Here is a 22,265-nt window from a genome sequence, read left to right on the forward strand (position 1 = left end):
CATTCTTCTAGCTGCGAACATCGGCTCCCAATCAGCTTTTGAAAGTTCTTGCCTATGACCGTCATAATTGGCCTTTCTCCAATGTAGAACTTCAACTTTTAGATCTGGTCTATCCTTTTCCATCATTATTTTAAATCAAATAGAATTATGGTCGCTGGCCCCAAAGTGCTCCCCCACTGACACCTCAGTCACCTGCCCTGCCTTATTTCCCAAGACTAGGTCAAGTTTTGCACCTTCTCCAGTAGGTACATCCACATACTGAATCAGAAACTTCTCTTGTACACACTTAACAAATTCCTCACCATCTAAACCCTTAACACTATGGCAGTCCCAGTCTATGTTTGGAAAATTAAAATTCCCTTCCATAACCACCCTATTATTCTTATATGTAGCTGAGATCTCCTTACAAGTTTGTTTCTCAATTTCCCTCTGACTATTAGGGGGTCTATAATACAATCCCAATAAGGTTATCATCCCTTTGTTATATCTCAGTTCCACCCAAATAACTTCCCTGGATGTATTTCCGGGAATATCCTCCCTCAGTACAACTGTAAGGCTATCCCAAAACCCCCCTCCTCTCTTGCCTCCCCTTCTATTCTTCCTGTAACATTTGTATCCTGGAACATTAACCTGCCAATCCTGCCCATTCCTGAGCCATGTTTCTGTAATTGCTATGGTATCCCAGTCCTATGTTCCTAATCATGCCCTGAGTTTATCTGCCTTCCCTATTAGGCCCCTTGCATTGAAATAAATGCAGTTTAATTTATTTGTCCTACCTTGTCCCTGCCTGCCCTGACTGTTTGGCTCACTTCTGTTCTCAACTGTACCAGTCTCAGATTGATCTCTTTCCTCACTACCTCCCTGGGTCCCACACACCCCCCACCTTACTAGTTTAAATCCTCCCGAGCAGTTCTAGCAAATTTCCCTGCCACTTTATTAGTCCCCTTCCAATTTAGGTGCAATCCGTCCTTCTTGTACAGGTCACTTCTACCCCAAAAGAGATTCCAATGATCAAAAAAAGTGAATCCTTCTCCCATACACCAGCTCCTCAGCCATGCATTCATCTGCTCTATCCTTCTATTCCTGCCCTCACTAGCTCGTAGCACCAGGAGTAATCCAGATATTACTAGTCTCGAGCACCTCTTTTTTAAATTTCTGCCTAACTCTCTGTAATCTTCCTTCAGAATCTCAACCTTTTCCCTTCCTATGTCGTTGATTCCAATGTGGACAATGACCTCTTGCTGGCCCCTCTCCCCCATGAGAGCATTCTGCACCCTCTCTGAGACATCCTTGATCCTGGCACCAGGGAAGCAACACACCATTCTGCTTTTTCACTGCTGGCCACAGAAACATCTGTCTGTACCTCAGACTAAAGAATCCACTAACACAACTGATCTCTTGGAACCCAACATAACCCTCATTGCATTAGAGCCAGTCTCAATACCAGAAACTTGGCTGTTCGTGCTGTTCCCCTGAGAATCCATTACCCCCTACATTTTCCAAAACAACATACCTGTTTGAAATGGGTATATCCACAAAAGACTCCGGCACTAGCCGCCTACTTCTCTTACCCTTCTTGGAGTTAACCCTTCTATGTGACTGTATCTGAGACTTTTCTCCCTTCCTATAACTGCCATCCATCACATATTGTTGCTGTTGCAAATTCCTCATTGCTTCTACCTGTTTGTCCAACTGATCCATTCGATCTGATAAGATTCGCTGCCAACAGCATTTATGGCAGATATCATCCGCAGTAACCCTTAAACTCTCTTGAAACTGCCATACCTGACAAGACGTACATATCACTCTATTAAACGCCATTCCCAGCTGTACCCGATGTCCAGCGCTACATGACTCCAGACAGCTAAGGCAGTACATGTGCAGGTTCTCTCTCTCTCTCTCCTGCACAGTCCTCACCATGTGCTTCCTTTGTCTGCTCTTCTCCCTTTTAAAACTGCTATTGTTTTGACCTTTTTTTTCCAAAGTTCCAAAACAATGCAACAGCCTATAAAACAGTAATTGTTGCTCCTAGAATTTGAGGAAATCACCTCCAGTACCTAAAATACCTCAAAAAAGGAGCAGCTGTTGCAGCCTGAAATTTTTCCAATCCTCCATCTTGGATTACCCACAATCCTCTGGGATGTTCCTGTGAAAATGAAGGATAAGGATCGAAAGATTTGTGAACCTGAGATAATAAGAGAAATTGAGAGCTTCATCAAAGTGAAAAAAAAAGAGGCATATGTAAGGTTTTGGGAAACTGAAGATCCTGCAAAGAATATAACATTGCAGGAAAGAACTCAGACAAAGAATTAGAAGGGCTAAAAGGGGCCATGAGATCTCTTTGGCAAACAGGATTAAGGAAAATCCCAAGGCATTTATACATTTATAAGGAGCAAGAGGGTGGCTATAGAAAGGGTAGTTCTATTCAAGGACATAGAAGGGAGTTTATGTGTGGAACCAAAGGAAGTAGGTGAGGTACTTATCGAGTATTTTACATCGGTATTCATAAAGGAGAAGGACATGGTGGATGGTCTCAGGAGGGGTATGTTGATGTTCTAAGGCATGTCAATATAAAAAAGGTATTGGATTTTTGAAAAGCATTAATGTAGACAAATCCCAGGACCTGATGGGATCTGTCCCAGAATGTTGAGGAAGGCAGCTGAGGAAATTGCTGGCTCTTGTGCAAAATCTTTGTGTCTTCTTTAGTCTCAAGAGAGGTTCCAGAGGACTGGAGAATAACCAATGTTGTTCTTTTGTTTAAAATGGCAACAGGGATAATCCAGGAAATCACAGGTGAGCCTTACATCAATGGTAGGCAAATTATTGGAGGAGACACTTAGGGATAGGTTTTACTCACATTTGGAAAAATGTGGACTTATTAATGATAGGCAGTGTGGATTTGTGTGGGGAAGGTCATGTCTCACAAACTTGATTGAATTTATTGAAGTGACGAAGATGATTGATGAGAGCAGGGTGGTAGATGTTGTTTACATAGTTTTCACCAAGATCTTTGACAAGGTCTGTAATGCAGGCTGATGCAAAAGGTGAAGTCACATGGGATCCAGACTGAGCTGTTAAGAAGATACAGAATTGGCTTTGTCATTAAAGACAGAGATTAGCGATGGAAGGGTGTTTCTCTGACGGGAGATCTGTGACTCGTGGTGTCTGGGAACCCTATTATTTGTAATATATATAAATGTTTAGGAAGAGAATATAGGTAGCCTGATTAGTAAGTTTGCAGACAACACAAAGATTGGGGGAGCTGTAGATAGTGAGGAGGATTACAAGAGGACACATAGGCTGGAGACATAGCATCAACATACAGAGGGATCGAGGCATACAGGTCCACAGTTTCCTGAAAGTGGCAACACAAGTGGATAAAGTGGTCAAGAAGGTTCACCTTCATTGGTCAGGGCATTCAATATACAAATTGGCAAATAATGTTGCAGCTGTATTGAACTTTAGTTAGGCCACATTTGGAATATTGTGTATAGTCTGGTTGCCACACCACCAGAAGGATTAGATTACCTACAGTATGGAAACAGGCCTTTCAGCCCAACAAGTCCATACCAACCCTCCCATTCCCCATATGTACTCCTGACTCATGCACTTAACACTATGGGTAATTTAGCATGGTCAATTCACCTGGGCTGCACATCTTTGAATTGTGAGAGGAAACCAGAGCACCTGGAAAAACCCACACAGACACATGGAGAACATGCAAACTCCACACAGACAGTCACCCGAGGCTAGAATCAAACCGAGTCTCTGGTGCTGTGAGGCAGCAGTGCTAACAAACGTGGAGGCTTTGGAGAGGGTACAGAAACGGTTTATCAGGACATTGTCTGGTTTGGAGCCCTTTTTCAGCCCTGAAGAAGGGCCTTTGCCTGAAACGTCGATAATCCTGCTCCTTGGATGCTGCCTGACCTGCTGCGCTTTTCCAGCTACATCACAGCCTTTTACAGTTCACAACCAGAAAATGTCTAAAACACATTGAAGAAAATGCCCCTATGTTTTTTTTTCAACCTGGGTTAATTTGCAACAGGCTCCGGAGATTATATTTTAATTCCAGGACAATCCTAACGAACTGGTGTCCCCCTCTCCCCCAGTCAGTTCCTCTGGAGAGCTGAAGGGGGGTTTTGGACGGATGAATCATGCTGGTGTTGAGCGGATGCTCTTGAGCGAGGAAGCTGGCGCTGTGGAGCACCTGATGTATTTCGCTCTGGCACTGGGTGAGGTTGGGATGTGATGCATTTCCGCTGCCTTGGAACTAATCAAAGCTGCGGACCGACCTGAGCGATAAACAGCAACACACCTTTCCTGATACGGTAGGTCAGCCCTATCTTATGGAATATCAATCCTCAAATAGCAATGTGGGTTTAGAGTGGGGCTGCCGGGGTTATGCTGACGGGGAGAGTTCAGCCTGCAGAGCGATTCTATTTATTATTGCGGCGAAATCCAGGTCTCTGATTGAACATCACAGATAGAAGGTGTTTACAAGCCGAGCGGGGCTGGAGGGTCGGATTTGGGGATTTTTAATTCTTCCCTCTATTACTTTCGAGAGAGAAAAAAAAATCATCCTCGGCTTTAAATTATTGAAAGACACTGTTCCTTTTGGAAAGGCTGAGACGGTTCTTGTGTGCGGTTTATTCAGGAACTGTCTAAAGCTAACAGAGGCGCTGGGCAATTTGGGGGAGAACAGAGTGTTTGGGAGCAGGAGCTGAGGCAGAGGGAGGGGAACCTCTGGGAGCAGCGAGGGGAGTGAGAGAAAAGGTACCAGGCAGGAGGACACTGTTACCCTGGGTGGGTAAATGTTACAGGGAGGGAAGGATTTATAAGGGAGAGGGGGGAGCGGTGTCACAGCGAGGGTTTATCATGTTGACAGGCAGAAAAGTGTTACAGGTGGAGGTTGGGGCCGGGGTGGGAGGGGGACGTTGAGAAGTCGTGGAGTGCATTGGATAGCGGGGAGGGAGAATGGAAAGTATGTTCGAAAAAGAATTAAATGAAGGAATGGCAGAGTGGGGCATTTTTTGGTTGGGGGGGAATGGGAAGTGGCTGTGTGGCTGGGGTAGAGGATGTGATTTAGGGTGCTCAGATATCTGGTTTTGTGCTAGACAGTGCTATGTCTCTTTAGCCAACCTGACCACTGTGTCTATTTTTTTACTTGATCCATTTAAATTGCCAGCAGAGGCCTGTCTGCAGTGGCCTTCATATAACAGGGACCATAAAACATTGTACTTATACCTTTTTAACCCCCACCCTTCATGTCACATGATGCTGTGCTGCCAATCATGGTGGTGGTAATGCTCTTGCTCAAATCAGTCCAATGTGCATGTTTGGTAACCTGAAACACTGGCCACACTCATGGATTTGCAGGATATAGGGTAAGGATGTGATAAGTCAAAATGCAGGGCATCTGTCCATGAGTTCACATTAATCTAAACTTCAAGGTAGCTGAGGGAGCCCTAATTGTCTGTAAATGTGCTTTGCACAAAAAAACACCATGATGCAGTAATGCCTTTATTTTTCCATTTGTTCACACCTTACAGTGGCCATCCTGTGTACAGTAAAAGGTGTTAAAAAACATTGGGAGTTCGCTGTGGAAAAACTCAATGATGCATGGAGTTCTGACTTCAGGGAGCCTGCCATGTTGTCATTGTAGTCAACCATGTTTTCCGTGTTTTTCATTCCACAGTGGGAAATTCCAGAGCATCTCTATGGTCTTTACTGCTCCAGTAAGGGAAAATTTTCCTTTTACTTTCATTGGAACATTTTATCCACTTTCCTGATCCATATTCCCAATGCTAGAGGTCACCCTGACAGATTAGTTAGTGACTTACAGCAATAGTAGTGTCTTGAGATCTACATTGGCACAGAATGATATGTTCCTTGTTTTTCTTTCAACCATTGGACATTCCATCTTTAATGATTAAGGATTGATGTGATAAAAGACAGTAAAATAGTGATTTTTCATCTGTGTTAAGCATGTCTATTGGTGCACATTCTCAAGGATGTGGGTGAGACCATTTTGCAGCTGTCACTCAGGGCTTACCTGGTCTAAAATGGACTCACTCCATTCTGGTTGGTGCACGATATGACAAAGATGCATAACTTCAGCTCTGGAGTTACCAGCTTGAATGTTGGCTTATCACCGGCATCCTTTTATTGGATTTCTTATTCTATTGTTGGGAGTGACTGACAAGTTTTCAACAACCAGAGTTTCATGTCATGGATGGCACAATGGTTAGCACAGCTGCCTCACAGTGCCAGGCTCCTAGGTTCAATTCCACTCTCTGGTGACTGTGTGGAATTTGCACATTCTCCCCATGTCTGCATGAGTTTCCTCCCACAGTCCAAAGATGTGCAGGTTAGGTGGATTGGTCATGCTAACTTGCCCACAGTGTAGGAATGTGTAAGCTAGGTGGGTTAGCTATGGGAAATGCGGGGTTATAGGGTAAAGGGGTGGGTCTGGGATGGATGCTCTTTGGATAGTCTGTGTGGACTCGATGGGCCACACTCTAGGAATTCTATGATTCTTCTATCATCTGAATTTGACTCATCACAATGTCACTCTGATGACAGAATGGTGTGACAAGGGAATAGAGATCATTCAGTCTCTTGATCCTTCTTCACCATTCAAGTTAGATCATAGCATTTTATTTGCACTTGCTGTGATTTTGTATTATTTAATAAACTTACTGAACAAATATTGAACGTTTTCAATTGGCCTAGCCTCAAGAGCTTTTCAAAGGGAAGGGCGGAGCAAAGTTCCAAATTTTCACCACACCTTATCTGAAACACTGATTTGTCACTTCAATCCTGGCTCAAAATTTAATATTATGCTCTGTTGACTTTCTACTGCAGAAAGTAGTTTTTCTTTATCTGCCCAACAAATCACTTAATGATCTTAAACACTTGATCCATTCACCACCTCCATTTTCTTTGTTTAAGGGAATGTAATTTTCTAAGAACAAAGTGGAAATGTTCAGCATCTATGGAGAGAGAAAAACGTGTTTCACATTTCCGATTCATGACCTCTCATTGGAACATGCCTATACAAACTATCACACAGGTCAAGTATTATGTAATGAAATGAGATTCCTTAGTAATTTTGTAATAAAGGATCCTTTACTGAAAAATGTTCATGATAGCATTCCAAATTAATTTGGATAAGTGATGTGGTTATGTCTGACTATTAGATTTAAACAAATTACAGAGAATTACGGGTATGCTGATTGAGATAAGTAGATACTGATGGCATATAATGTATTGACAAGCTTTGAGGATATAAATCAAGTTTGTAATAATTAAGCATTTCCTTGAGGAATTAAAACTTCACAAGTACTGCCATGGCTAATGAGAGATTAAAATAATAAGTTTACAATGTTGTCAACAAGCCAAGAAATTGGGAGCATTTCAAAAATAATAAAATAATATCCAAGTAATTGATAAATAGACTGTGACTCCACTTTCAAGGAACCATGATCAGCAACACTCCCTAAGACCTTACCACTAAGTGTATAAGTCTTGCCCTGATTTGCCTTTCCAAAATATAGCACCTCACATTTATCTAAATTAAACTCCATGTGCCACTCCTTAGCCTATTGGTCCATCTAATCCAGATCCTATTGTATTCTGAGGTAACCTCCTTCACTGTTCACTATGCCTCCAATTTTGGTGTCATCTGCAAACTTACTAACCATATCTCCTATATTCACATCCAAATAATTTATACAAATGACAAAAAACTGTACACCGAGTACGGATCCTTGTGGCAAACTGCAGGTCAGAGTCTGAAAAGCAATCCTCCACCACAACCCTCTTTCTTCTACCTTTGAGCCAGTTCTGTATTCAAATGGCTTGTTCTCCCTATATTCCATATGATCTAACCTAGCTAAACAGTCTACCTTAAGCAACCTTGTTAAATGCCTTACTGAAGTACTGAAAGAATTATTATTTTGAAGAGAAAAACATAGGATAAAAAGCTCGCAAAAGCCCCAAGGACATGATTTAATTGTGGCTAAGTGTTCTAAAAGAGGTGGCTGAAGATATAATGTTTGCATTGGCTCTGATCATCCAGAATGGCATAGTCTCTAGAATTGTCCCTGAATTAGAAGGTTAACGAATGTTGTACTGCTGTTAGAAAAAGCAGACAACTAAAGGTCAGTTACCCTAAAGTCAGTAGGAGGGAGTCCAAGGTTATGTTAACAGACCACCTGGAAAATCAGTACGATTAGATTGAATCTGTGTGGTTTGATAAATGGAAAATCATGTTTCACAAACCAAGTAAAGTTTTTTGTTTGAAAATACAACTGGCTGAGTACATAACGAGTATCAGTGAATGTAGTATATTTAGATTTTAAGAATGCATTCAATAAATACAAAATATGAGGGCTTGGGCATTGACAATAATATAGTGTGATTGAACAGTGATTAATGGACAGCAATTTGAGAGTTTGGGTAAACGGATCATTATTGAGTTGGCAGGATTGGAGTGCTGCGGTGAGCATAATTTGGACCTCAATTATTGAAATCTATATCCATGGTTTAGGTGAAGGGACCTATGTGCAACATACCAAAGTTAGCTACTGAAGCAAAGCTAAGTAGGAAAATAAGCTGTGAGGAGAGGCCAAAAAAGGCTTTAATGGGGTGTAGGCTGGTTGGATGAGTGGACCAAAATGTTGGAGTATAATGTGGGGAAGTGTGAAGTTATCTATTTTAGTTACAAGAACGGCAAATAGGTTTAGGTTGGGTTTTGAAGAAGTTAATGGTAAGCTGCCAGTATTCACAGTCACATTCCTGCCTGAACTGAAGGCAACTTCAGGCTATATCAATTGCACAGATTGTTGAAGTGCTATGGACTAGATCAAGCCCCCTCAAACATGTCAAGGAGATAACCTAGACCATAACTTTTTTTTTGTTTTAAAGATATATGTAAGGCATTGCATTCAAGATGAAATTCAATTAGTCAAGCTATCAATTTTAAGCGAAAAACACTTTATTTCTACACTACAGTTAAAATACAGACAAAAAACAAAAAATAATTTTCTTAACTGTAGCTCTGATGAAATGCTTAACAAAATAATATATATATTAACTACTTATCTGTTCCAGTATAGTAACATCCCATAATCACACCATTGGCAAAGGCAAATTCAGTAAAAACTTCTCACATGCAATTCTAATAGCAGGAAGAGAACCCAAGCTTTTAGTTGTAACAGAGGATTAAGAACTTTTACATCAAGCTTCAAGACCCCAGCTACTGCAGAAAACTAAAACTAAAAATCCTGGTTCTGTGGGAGCTTGACCCCACCCGTTCAGGCTGCTTCTATTTTACCAACCTTAACAAAAACCAAGCCCTCAACAGCTGCTTAATCTTGTAGTTTTGAGCAGACTGCTCAGTATCTCTGTCTCAACCTATTTTTATTACAAAAAAGGACAAAATATACCTCCTTGAAGTTATAGTATCATCACTAATCCTGAAGATACACAATATCACTGCTCAGTCATTGGCTACACTATAGTCCTCTCCCGATCAAACTATTGAAATTGGTGAAAATCTCACTGCCATTAGAAACTTTATTAAAACAAAAGAATGTGACTTAATGATTAGATTCCCTACAGTGTGGCAACAGGCCCTTTGGCCCAACAAGTCCACACCAACCCTCCGAAGAGTAGCTCACCCAGACCCCAACCCTATATTTACCCCTGACTAATGCACCTGACACTATGGGCAATTTAGCATGGCAAATCCACCTGACCTGCACATCTTTGGATTATGGGAGGAAACCAGAGCAGAAGCACGCAGACACAGTGAGAATGTGCAAACTCCACACAGACAGTCGCCCGAGGCGAGAATCGAACCAAGGTCCCTGATGGTGTGAGGCAGCAGTGCTAACCACTGAGCCACGGTACCGCCCTAGTAAAATTTGTTGAGCTGCAGAATTGGCCATGAAAATGTAGTTTTTTAATTGTTATGTCCTGTTTATTGCAAAATTACCATCTTCCTTTTAAAAATGTTCTCCGTTTCACTTTATCTTAAAGGGATTATTTTTAGGCACACCTATATTTCAAAACACAGCATTTGTGTCACTGTTAAGATGTTAATCAGTTTTACAGAATGTCGCTGTCCAACATTTCAGCACTTAGCATTGATGTTAAGTATCTGAGCACATTCTTAAGGAAATTATGAAAACATTAGAATAATGGGACCATGCACAGAGAGTAATTTTTGGGAGGCCATGGCTCTTTTATATTGAATTATTTTAGAGTTGTGTGCCAAAATATTCCTATGGGCAGTATTGGTACTGGTCTATTTGCATTAGTTTCCATTGGCCGCTCTAAAGATTGTGTGAAGAGATTGTGGATGTTACATGCCTTTCAGTACTTTATCCAGTATGGTATTACATTCTATAATAATATATTATGATATATTATGGTAGGGGACAGAAGGTGGTGATGGAGGGTTGTTTTTCAGACAGGAGGCCTGTGACCAATGATGTTCCACAGGGATTGGTACGTGATCCACTTTTGTTTGTCACTTTTATAAATTATTTGGATGAGGATATAGGAGACATGATTAGTAAGTTTATGGCTGACACCAAAATTGCTGGTATAGTGCACAGTGAAGAAAGTTAACCAAGATTACAAAGGTTACAATTCTTCAACTGGGTCATTGGATTGAGCAGTTTAATTTGGATAAATGTGAGGTGTTATATTTTGGTAATAGAAACAAAGACAGGACTTATACAATTAATGGCAGGGCCCTGGATAATGGTGTAGACCAGAGAGACCTAGGGGTTCAGGTACATAATTCTTTGAAATTTGTGTCACAGGTAGATAGGGTGTTTAAGAAGGCATTTTGCACACTTGCCTTCGCTACTCAGACCTTTGAATTTGGGGTTGCAATGTCATGTTGATGTTGCACAGGACATTGGTAAGGCCTCTTCTGGAGTAGTGTGTGCAGTTCTGGTCACCCTGTTATAGGGAGGATATTATTAAACTGGAGAAGGTTCAGAAAAGATTCACCAAGGTGTTGCTGGTGAATGGAAGATTTGAGACATAAAAATAGACAGGAAAGGCTGGGACATTGTTCACTGGAACATTGGAGGTCGAGGGGTGATCTTTTTGAGGTTTATAAAGTCATGAGGAGGATCAATAAGGTGGACGACAAGGGTCTTTTCCCTAGAATGGGGGGAGTTCAAAACCACAGGGCATATGGTTTAAAGTGAGAGGAGAAAGATTTAAACAGGACATGAGTGGAACTTTGTTACATAGAGAGTGGCTCATGTGTGGAATGAGCTGCCAGGGAAATGAATGCAGATATAGTTACAACTTTTTAAAAGACATTTGGATAAGTTCATGAAAGGTTTGAAGGGAAGTGGGCCAAGTGTAGGCAATTGAGACTAGTTTGATCTGGGAACATGATCGGCATGGACTAGTTGGATGGAACGGTCTGCTTCCGTGCTGTCTGATTCTATGACTCTACTAGAACACAATCTGTGTGTGATCTTTTGTAGTAAGCTGTACTACCAAGTCATGTTTATTTAACTTTTCTTTAAGGCAATTTTATTTGTTTTTAATTGTTTTTAGTTAATCCTATTTCTCATTGGGTTCAGTGGGATTGGTCTCTCTTGAGCTTTGTTTTAATTTATTTTCCTGCATTGAAACCTCTTAAAAATATTTAATGATACACTGTATTAAGTATTGATAATCATAACCACAAAGCAGTTGTGGTTTTGATGGAGAAATGGAAGTTGTCCCATGAGACAATATTCATGAGGCATCATTTACATACAGTTCTTTCTCTCTTTAGGTACAATACAACCTGCTGCCTGCTTAAACTTCGGGAAAAAAACAGGGTGAGTTTTTTTTTAATTATCATTTTATATGTAAAATGTTAAAATGTGTACTGCAACAAATGTTTAATAAATTTAGTTTTGATAAAGCAGCAGCTGGTGACAAAATGGATCTGCACGGTGCTGCTATTGCAGGTGAAAGAATGGAAGTCTGTTCCATTTCCCAGATATCTCATTCCTCATCTTGATGAGCACAAACATTTATGCTTGGAGACATCTTTAGTAAGTAAGTATGTGAAAATTGAACGAAGAAGAAGCTTTACCTGTCTGGGCAGCATCTGAGGTATGTTATAAGACATTGGAGCAGAAATTAGGCCATTCAGTCCATCGAGTCTGTTTCGCCGTTCAATCATGGTTGATAAGTTTCTCAGCCCCATTCTCCTGCTCTTTCACCGTAACCCTTGGTCTATTTGCCAATTAAGAACCTATCTACCTCCATCTTAAATATACTCAATGACCTGGCCTCCACAGCCTTCTGTGGCAGTGAATTCCAAAGATTTGCCACTCTCTGGCTAAAGAAGTTTCTCCTTATCTCCATTCTAAAAGATCTTCTCTAAGTCTCCTCTCAGGTCCTTATCTCTCCTACCAGTGGAAACATCTTCCCAACGTCCACTCGGTCCAGGCCATTCAGAATTCTGTAAGTTTCAATTATATCCCCCTCATCCTTCTAAACTCCATCGAGTATAGGGCCAAAGAGCTCAAATGTTCCTCATATGTTAAGCTTTTCATTGCTGAGATCATTCTTGTGAACCTCCCCTGAGCCTGCTGCAGGACCAATACATCTTTCGTGAGATATGGGGTCTGAAACTGTGCACAATACTCTAAATGTGGTCTGACCAGAGTCTTAAAAACCCTCAGAAGTGCATCCCTGCTTTTATATTTAAGTCCTCTCAAATAAAATGCCAACATTGCATTTGCCTTCATAACTACTGACTCATCCTGCTGTTGAGGGAATCCTGGACTTGAACTCCCAAGTCTCTTTGCACTTCAGACTTCTGAATTTTCTCCCTTCTGAGAAAATAGTCCATGCTTCAATTCTTCCTACCTCACATTTTACTCCATCCACCACTTCTTTGCCCACTCTTTTAATCCGTCCAAATCCTTCTGCAGCATCCCCACCTCCTCAATACTACCTGTCCCTCCACCTATCTTTGTATCATTTGCAAATTTAGCCAAGATGCCCTCAGTTCCTTCAGCCATACCATTAATGTATAAAGTGAAAAGCTGTGGTCCCAAAAGTGAACCTTGTAGAACACCACTTGTCACCAGCTGCCATCCTGAGAATGTCCTATTTATCGCCACTCTGCTTTCTGCCAGACAATCTTCATCATGCTAGCACCTTGCCTCTAACACCATGGGCCCTTATCCTACTCAGCAGCTTCCTGTGCGGCCCCACTTTGTCAAAAGCCTTCGTGAAGTGCAGGTACATAACATCCATTGGCTCTCCTTGGTCTAACCTGCTCATTACTTCCTCAAAGAATTCCAGCAGATACATTGGGCATGACCTCCCATGAGGAAACCATGCGGACTTTAACCGATTTTTGCCATGCACGTCCAAGTATTCAGAAGTCTCATCCTTCACAATAGACTCCAAAATCTTACCCATGACAGAGGCTAATCAGCCTGTAATTTTCCATTATTTGCCTTACTCCCTTTATAGTATATAGACAAAGGTATACCATAGTCTTGGGACCAGAAATCTGACTGTACTAATGCCTCATGGCTTTCAAATTAACAACAAAGCTAGCAGCTTCTATACTAATATATGATGGTATCCTACCTTCTATCATAGGAGAATCCTGATACTAGATTTCAATCACAGATCCTGACATCAAAAATCGATGCATTACTTTTGTGCTAAACCCGCCACATTTTTTATTTTCTATAGCCTTTGTGAAATTATATCTGGAATGCTTGTAACATAGATTGAAAATATACATCAAGTTCAGTAGAAAATATGTATCCATTTTGTCACTTGGAGTTCAGACTTGGGTGCTGCTAAAAGAAGACATTTTTGTCCAAAATTTTCATCTTGCATTCATCAGGGCAATTGCAAGAAATACAAAAAGAAAGGAAAAACTAAGATTTCATACTGTACAGGTCATTCTGCTATAATGTGTGTTTTGTTAACATGAATTCACTGTAACGTGACTGACAAACTGGGGACATTGTTTTTAAAGCATGAACTTTTAAAACACATGTTGGCCATAATGCGATTATGTCGCTAACACTTTAAATGCTATTCCTAAAGGGCGACTTTTCTATAATGTGGGGTGGCACAAGAATATAACCATCTTGTTACAAAAGAACTACCTGTATGAAAACGTATGCTGACTGGTTGGAAATGGATCCTGATTGGTAGAGACATTGCCATGGTGATTTGATTAGGCCAAATTATCTTATTTTTGTGAAGTAAATCCTATATTATCCTAGGTAGGTTTCTACACTGCGCAGTCATAAACTACCCATTGTATGATTGCTCCAAGTAATCTGATTGCTGGGAGTAATCTGGGTGCAATTTGCAACTTGTAAATGATGAATTGTTCCACAGTGATTCAAAAAGAGACAGAAAATATAAAGTAGGAAGTCAAAAGGCAATATATTGAATAAGTAGTAAGACCTAACTAAGTTTCTATTTCTAATGAAATTTAATTCAAGTAACAATTAAAAATGTGACTTTTATTGAGGTGTTCATGATGTCAAACATAGTGAGAAATTTTGGCTTGAAATTCCAAAAATGTCAATGCTGAGCCAAACGTTTGAACTGTCTTTTCGATTATTGAAATGAAAAATATCTGAAGAGATGAATGTGCTCTCAAGAAACTCCATTCTACTCTTCCTGAACTTGACATATAAAGGAAGTAATTGAAATGGTTGTACTGTTCCATGCTGAATTTCAACAGTTAAAAAGATTTATCCAACCATTTTCTAGTTACAATGACCCCCTTGGAATGAAAGGATCACAGGCCTGGAAAGATCTTGTCTTAAAGCTGTCAAGAATTCCATCACTTAGATTATAAAAGAAATGCTTGATTAAACAAAAAGTCACTACAAAAGCTCAACAATGGTTATGTTGCTCGAGTTGGGGAAGGATATGTGAATCAACATGCTGGTATATAGCATGACGTTTCTATTTCCCATTGTATTGCCAACCTTTCCAGTTCTGCACACTACAAATGAGTTACTAGTGTGATCAAAAGATAGTAAGTGGACATGTGGTTAATCAAACCAGAGAAATTTATTTTATAGCGTTCATTTTAATGCTGTGATCCTATTTATTTTCCCTGGAAGGATAGTGTTTCACAAAGTGTCACAATTCTGTTGGCATATTTGAACAGACCTTCAGCAATATGTTAGTTTATGCATTGATATTTATGTATGTTTATGAAAACAGTTTGTAGTACGACTTTCAGGAGTGCTTCCATCTGAAACTAGCAAGTGGGGACAAAAAAGGAAGCTTTTCTTATATTTCCATAAAGCGTTCTTAAAGCTCATTCAGAAAATAAATCTGCCCAAATTAAATCTGTTAAAAGAAATGAAAAGTTTCAGTATTTGACTCCATTTCTGGTATTAGTCAGCTGCGAGGAGTTTTCTGGCACAGAGCCTGGGTGCAGTGACCATATCTTATGGTGCAGGTTATGGAGGTTGGCAGGGACTCGGGGGTCATGGGGAGTGCACCATTCATAACACAAACTACCCTAGGCAGTGATGAATCGCAAGAAAATCAGCTGCCTTGGCAACTCCAACTTTCCTTAATTTCCATATCAATCCTGTAGTATTACTTTACAATATTGTTGCCTTACCTTGTTGCTCTTTCACGAACTAAGGAATTTCCTTCCAAGATTTCACAGTAGCTAACACAGAGGCCACATTGTCTGTGCTATATTGCCAAACAAGCTGCCTCTTGAGCACATTTTACGGACCTTTCCTCGAGGTCAAAGGTATCACATCATATCTTTTCATGATAAGATCTATTGCAACCTGCAGTGAAAGCAACTTTGCATGACATTGTCCATTATAAACTTTCAAACATCAACGAAGTTATTTACTGATTGTAAACATCCATGAATAATGCACATTTAACCCATTTTTTTCTATGTAGAGGGAAATGTGACAAAAAGTCATGTCAAAGTGTTTGCCAGCCATTTTAATCTAGACTACAGTAGCTAGTTCATGAAACAAGTTAATAAAAGTGAAGACAAATAAAACATTGAATGGTTCTGACCTAAGTGAAGCCTAGCAGTACAGAACATAAGTCATTTGGTAATGCTCCTTCACTTTGGATGGCTTTTTCAGAAAATTGTTAAAACTATACAAATATTGATTTAAAAACTGATATTTGCATTAATTTCTTCTATGTAAAAATGTTTCTTTTGAAACCACAGACATACCCCAAGTTAAATGTCCCAATTCAGGAGCAGACACAGAATATTCAAAAATCGACGTGAGAATTTTAATCACTTATTCAGACGCCACTATTTTATATCTTCTATTTTGTTGTCTTCCAATTGGTGCTCATCTGGCAAGAAATAAAAAATATTGACAATCAAACTGCTTGGATATCCTGTGAACAATAAAAGACATGTATTCAGTATCCCAAAAATGTGTGGTATTTCATTTAGCCTTGGCCAACTTGTCGCAACTGTTATAGGTTTCTGCAAGTGATATATTAATTTTATCCTTAAGGTTGAATTGGCTTTAAAAGCAGTGTGTGCTGATGCCTACTGAAACATCCTATTACTATGGTGTGTCACTGGGCCTTAAGTAAAACAAACACTCTTACATGGTATATCAGGCCACAAGGAACCTAATGTCATGTTGTGCTCAATGGATCTTATTTAACATTTTTTTAACTGTATTTTCCTTTGTCTATTGGAAGCAGAAAATACATCAGTTGACGGATCAGTGAAAGCTCATTCTATACTACCCTCCGAGCTGAAAGCAGTGGCTTGAATTACCTGAAAGGCAGGTCATATCTTTGGGCAATAATTTGATCGTCATAGTGTGCAGGTGCGTGCTGGCAATGCTTGTACAAGGAATTAAATGACACTTCTATTAAAATATTTCATGACACTTAAAAATAATGAGAGTTCTATTTCGTAATAAATTCTCTAACTGAATGAACTGTTTATTATTTTTGAAAGTCTTAATAACTGCACTCCTTTCCAATGCCTTTACTTGTATAACTCACTTGTTTTTACTTTCATGGGTAGAGTTCAACAGGAGCTGAAGTCTGCATTTTATTCTCTGCCTGATGTAGATTTAAACCAGCTAGGTACAACCAAGTAAAAAACCCTGAATATGGTCATCATGTGAACCACACATTGTCGTCTACCACTTTGGGAGAGTGGGGTGCATCATTACATTGTACAGAGGCAAAACTGTAATCAAACCAAAAGAAAGATCTTTCATTGATATACTTCCTTTCACAAACTCAGGATGTATTCAGCTGTTTTAAAACCAGTCAGACAAAATAAATGTACTACCTTTTACAATCTAAGGAAACACAGCATCTACTATTTTTACATGGTCCCCAAATGGTATACAAGATGAATGACCTAGAAATTTGTTTATTGTGCAGTTGTTAATATTAAATGTTGACCAGTACATCAAGAGAACTAACCTATTTTGCTTCGACTATAATCTTGGGATGCTGTGATTATCTGAGACATTAAACAGAATCTCTGCATACTGACACATTTTAAATGAATTCCAGACATGCTCACTTACAAATAAGTGACCTATGGAAGAGTAGTTTGCTGAGATCTCTCTTCTGAGAACGCTAGACCATCCCACAAATACGTCAATATACTCCTTTTCCAAACGTTTATTTTTTTACAGCTCCCTGTAGGGTAACTGTTCATTTTGGACAAATCAACCACATCTTTTGTCCTTGATACACTGTCAGTCTTTCAAAAGACGAATTTTCATCTAGGAATGTGAGTCACATGTGACATGGAGCTTGAACAAAACTGAAGACTGAAAGAATTGCGGAACTTCATTTATGCATTGGAATTTCTTTTGAAATATCAAAGCAAGCAAAAAGTGGACTGTTAGTTTTCACCCAATAGAATAATGGTTAGTAGCTGTTATATATTGAAAAGAAGGTGCTTTTTATTATGGCACGTTTACAGAAATTGCATGTCCACTTGACAAAATCCCACATCCACTAATGTTTTTGGAGTACTACCCAGAATTAAAGTAGCTTTATCTAAGAATGTTTTCCTTTCTCATGTCTGTCTTCCACTCTTGTATCTAACAATAATTCCATTTTAGATTCCAGCTATTTAGAACAAGATAATATAAATGGCAGAATTTTGTATTCTTGTCCAGATTGTAACCTGGCTGGGGCACAGGTGGAGCTGGCGAACTCATTCTAAAAGGAGAGCCATGAAAATCAAGAAATTATAATCCAGTTAGTCAAAAGGAGTAATATGGAAAACCTCCAACACATTAAGAGGATGGGATCAGTGTTCATTTAAAACAGTGTTTGAAGTCTGACTTTTCCTTTCTCTAAGATAATTAAATTAAAAGATGAGGCCATTAAGAGAGTGCACATGGATTTTCTAAGGTTAATTTGAGGATTTTATCAATGCACATGGAATAAATTAAAAATGAATTGGCTGAATTGAACATTGCTCTTGCAACAGACAGAAGGCACTTGGAGTACTTAGGAGTGCAAGAACAGTCTGCTATTGCTTCCTTACAGATTACCCAGCTAATAATATGTTAGAGGGCACTTCCAATAACATTCATAAATTTGCTGATACATCAAACTGCAGTCGGGTGACCATCACTGGGAATATTAATGGAATTCAATGATACAGAGCCAAACCTGAGATGAATATGCAGATTTAGAATTCTAAATGGAATTTGTTGTACATAATCGAAGACTGTGGTGCTGGAAAAGCACAGCCAGTCAGGCAGTGTCCGAGGAGCAGGAGAATTGAGGTTTTGGGCATATACCGGAAACATTGATTCTCCTGCTCCTCAGGTGCTGGCTGACTGGCTGTAATTTTCCAGCACCACACTCATCGGCTCTGATCTCCAGCATCTGTAGTCCTCACTTTCTCCTAGTTTATTATATATAATGTCAATTGTAGTAAGTTTGAAATCTACATAGTAAATGGGTGTTGTTGACAGTATAGGAACATTTGAATATAATTAATGACCACTTATAATAAAAATGAATAATCATTGTAACACTGTCGAGATTAATCAAGCACTGGGATGAAGTTTTGAACACCATAAAAGAACAATAGAGATGTGTTTTAATCTAAAATAATTCAATGCCAAGCCCATATTTGAAATATTGTGTGAATATCTGATAGCCAACTTTCACGAGGACATTAGAAACAAAACCAGAAATTGCTGGAAAAACTCAGCAGGTCAGCCTGCTGAATTTTATTGTCCTTTTTTTTTCTGCTGTGTAGCATTTTAAGGTGCTTCATTTTAAGTTGTGATTGGCATTGGTCCACCCACTTGCATGTTTGCCTTATTAATTTTGTAATTCCTAGGCTTCTTTCAGAGATTAGTTGCACTTCTCAGTTTTATATTCAAGGTCAGAAGTCATAAGATACCAGGTTATAGTCCAACAGGTTTATTTGAAATCACAAGCTTTCAGAGTGCTGCTCTTTCATCAGATGAGTCCTATATTGGCAGTTTCATATTGGCTGTAAATTTGTCCAGTGTGCTTGGATCTGAGTCCAGAATAGCCAAACAGTTAAGGAAAGACAGGCTTAACTTGAATGGCACTTTGGCTAGGCCACAATCTCTCTAGTGAGAGTCTTAGCATTAAACGTTGGTGCATTTCACTCAGCACTCCCTTCCCCACCCCTTCCTCTAACATCTACTTGCTGTGTCTAATCCTTTTTCTTATCCAATGTCAAATCTCCATCTAAAATCTAATTACTTTATGCTAATTAGTGTATTTCTGCTGAATTTTGTCAAAGACTTTTTTGTAGATGAGGAAACCATGTCCAGGTCATCCAGGGTTTGCCAAACAGTAGTGTTATTCTCATTTAGACAGTGGGGTCCTCCTACAACATTACAAAATAAAGGTCAGTTGCTTCAGTAGGCCACACTCAGTTAAGAACTAGATAGTTCATTTTGCCTCTGCAGTTTTTGAACATTTATTTGTTCACGCGTATATGGTTTAAATAGGATATGTCCTGGTCAGCGATGAGTTCTGAGCTATTAAGGTGACCCAACTCGCAAATGAAAATATAATACTTTAAGTCATGATCCTCTACGTGACAATATGAAACACAAAACAAGGACATTTCATTGGTTAAAAGTGCTTCGGAACATTTTATGGTCATACTGTATGCTATTCTAATGTGACTTTTAGTTCCTCTTTGTTAAGTCAACAATCTTTTAACATCCCAGTAAGGAGGTAAGATTCTAAGAGAGGACTAAACCAATCATGGCTAACCAAAGAAGTGAAAGAGAATATTAAGTTGAAAGAAAAAGCATATAAGGAGGCCAAATTCAGTAATAGCCCTGAAGAATGGGATACGTTTAGAATTCAGCAAAGGAGGATTAAAAAGATAATAAAAATATAGAAAATAACTATGAAGCAAACTATGGACGAATATAAAAACTGACAGTAACCGCTTTTTTGTAAAAATATAAAAAGAAAGAGACCGGTCAAAGTGAATATAGATTCCATAGAAAATGAATCTGGTTTCGGGGAACATGCAAATGGCAGAGGAGTTAAGTAGATATTTTCCATCAGTCTTTACGGTAGGAAATGCTTTGAACATTCCATTAATACTAAAGAATACTGGGTAGGATTTAAGTGCCATTACCATCTCTAGAGAAGTTGTTGTAGACAAACTAATGGGGTTGAAGGCGCATAAGATATCTCACCCCTAGCTCCCAGCCTTGATGGCTTGCATCCTAGGATCATAAAATAAGGAGCTACAGAGAAATTGGATGTATTGGTTACAATTTTCCAAAATTTGTTAGATTCAGGAGAAATCCCAGAGGATTGGAAAACTATGAATGTGACACCCCTATTTCAAAAAGGGAGGGAGACAAACAGTGGATAACTATATGTCATTTAGCTTGACATCTATTGTTGAAAAAGTATTGGAATCAATTATACAGGATGCAATAGTGGAACATTTGGAAAGTCAAACTGAGTAAGAATGGCTGCGTTAAAGGGAAATTGGGACTGACTCAACTAGAGTGACGGTGAGAGCCAGTAGATGTGTTATATTTGGACTTCCAAAAGGCACACAAGTTACCTCACAAAAAAATTGTCATAAGGTAAGAGCCCACCATGTTGGAGGTCGTATCTTGGCACGGATAGAGAATTGGCTCATGGACAGGAAATAGTGGGGATAAGGGGGTTCTTTCTCAGGTTGGCCATCCACGACCAACATAGTTCCACAGGGATCAATGTTGGGACTACAACTGTCTACAATATCTATGAATGACTTGGAAGAAGGAAGTTAACATAATGTAGCCAAAATGGTGACAAAAACAGGTGGAAAGGCAAGTTGTCCGAAGGATGCAAACAGCAATTAAGAGAGAGATTAACCAGTTAAGTGGGCAAAATATTAGCAAATGCATTATAATGTGAGCAAATGTGAAATTACTCATTTTAGAATATTAAATAGAGAAAAATTGCAGAAAGTTGCAAGACAAAGGGACTTAGGAGTAGTTATGCATGAAATACAGAAGGCCATAGCACACAGATTCAGCAGATAATCAGAAGGATAATGGAATATTGGCCTTTAATTTAAGGGGGTTAGAGTATACAAGTAGGGAAATTTTACTGCAACTACCCAAAGTATTGGTGAGACCATATCTGGAGCACTGTGAGCAGTTTTGGTCGCCTTATTTAAAGAAGGATATCAGTTCATTGAAGGCAGTTCAGAGAAGATTCACTAGGATGATCCCTGGTGGAGAGGGATTAATTTACAAGCAAAGGCTAAACAGGTTGGGACTTTACTAATTGGTATTTAGAAGAATGAGAGGCAATCTCATTGAAACAAATAGAATTCTTAAGGGGCTGGCGGTAAATGCTGAAAGGATGTTTCCCCTCATGGGAGAGTCGAGGACAAGAGGGCGTAGTCTCAAAATAAAGGGGCATCAATTAAAGATTGAGATGAGGAGCAATTTCTACTCTGAGGGGTTTGAGTCTTTGGAACACCTTGCCAGAGATAGCTGTGGGCAGAGTCCCCGTGTATATTTTAAGGCTGAGATGGATTGATACTGGATCATTAGGGGAATCAAGGGTTACGGGAAAAGGGCAGGTAAGCGAACGTAAGGAATATCAGATCAGCCATGATACTAATTGAATGGCAGAGCAGGCTTGAGGGGTCAAATGGCCTACATTTATTCCTATTTTGTAGGGAAAATTGGTCTTATTTTCAATAGCTTGCTATGTTACAAAAT

At 39.4% G+C, this 22,265-nt stretch overlaps 1 protein-coding gene across 4 annotated transcripts in view; it reads left to right on the forward strand.

Moving 5' to 3' along the window:
* Nucleotides 1-4,057: 4,057 nt before the first annotated feature.
* LOC140453584 (UPF0500 protein C1orf216 homolog) overlaps nucleotides 4,058-22,265 on the forward strand; it is a 44,090-nt gene continuing 25,882 nt past the window's right edge. For 2 of the 4 annotated variants that reach the window (XR_011952441.1, XR_011952442.1), the window contains exons 1-3: nucleotides 4,058-4,328; nucleotides 11,816-11,861; nucleotides 16,741-16,868. The gene's annotated coding sequence lies outside the window, so the exon portion shown is untranslated. Of the gene's footprint in view, nucleotides 4,329-7,029; nucleotides 7,073-11,815; nucleotides 11,862-16,740; nucleotides 16,869-22,265 lie in introns of those variants that run through there. The other 2 variants (XM_072548392.1, XM_072548393.1) reach the window with 2 other exon arrangements.

Source organism: Chiloscyllium punctatum, chromosome 27 (assembly GCF_047496795.1).
Source record: "Chiloscyllium punctatum isolate Juve2018m chromosome 27, sChiPun1.3, whole genome shotgun sequence".
Taxonomy (NCBI): Eukaryota; Metazoa; Chordata; class Chondrichthyes; order Orectolobiformes; family Hemiscylliidae; genus Chiloscyllium; species Chiloscyllium punctatum.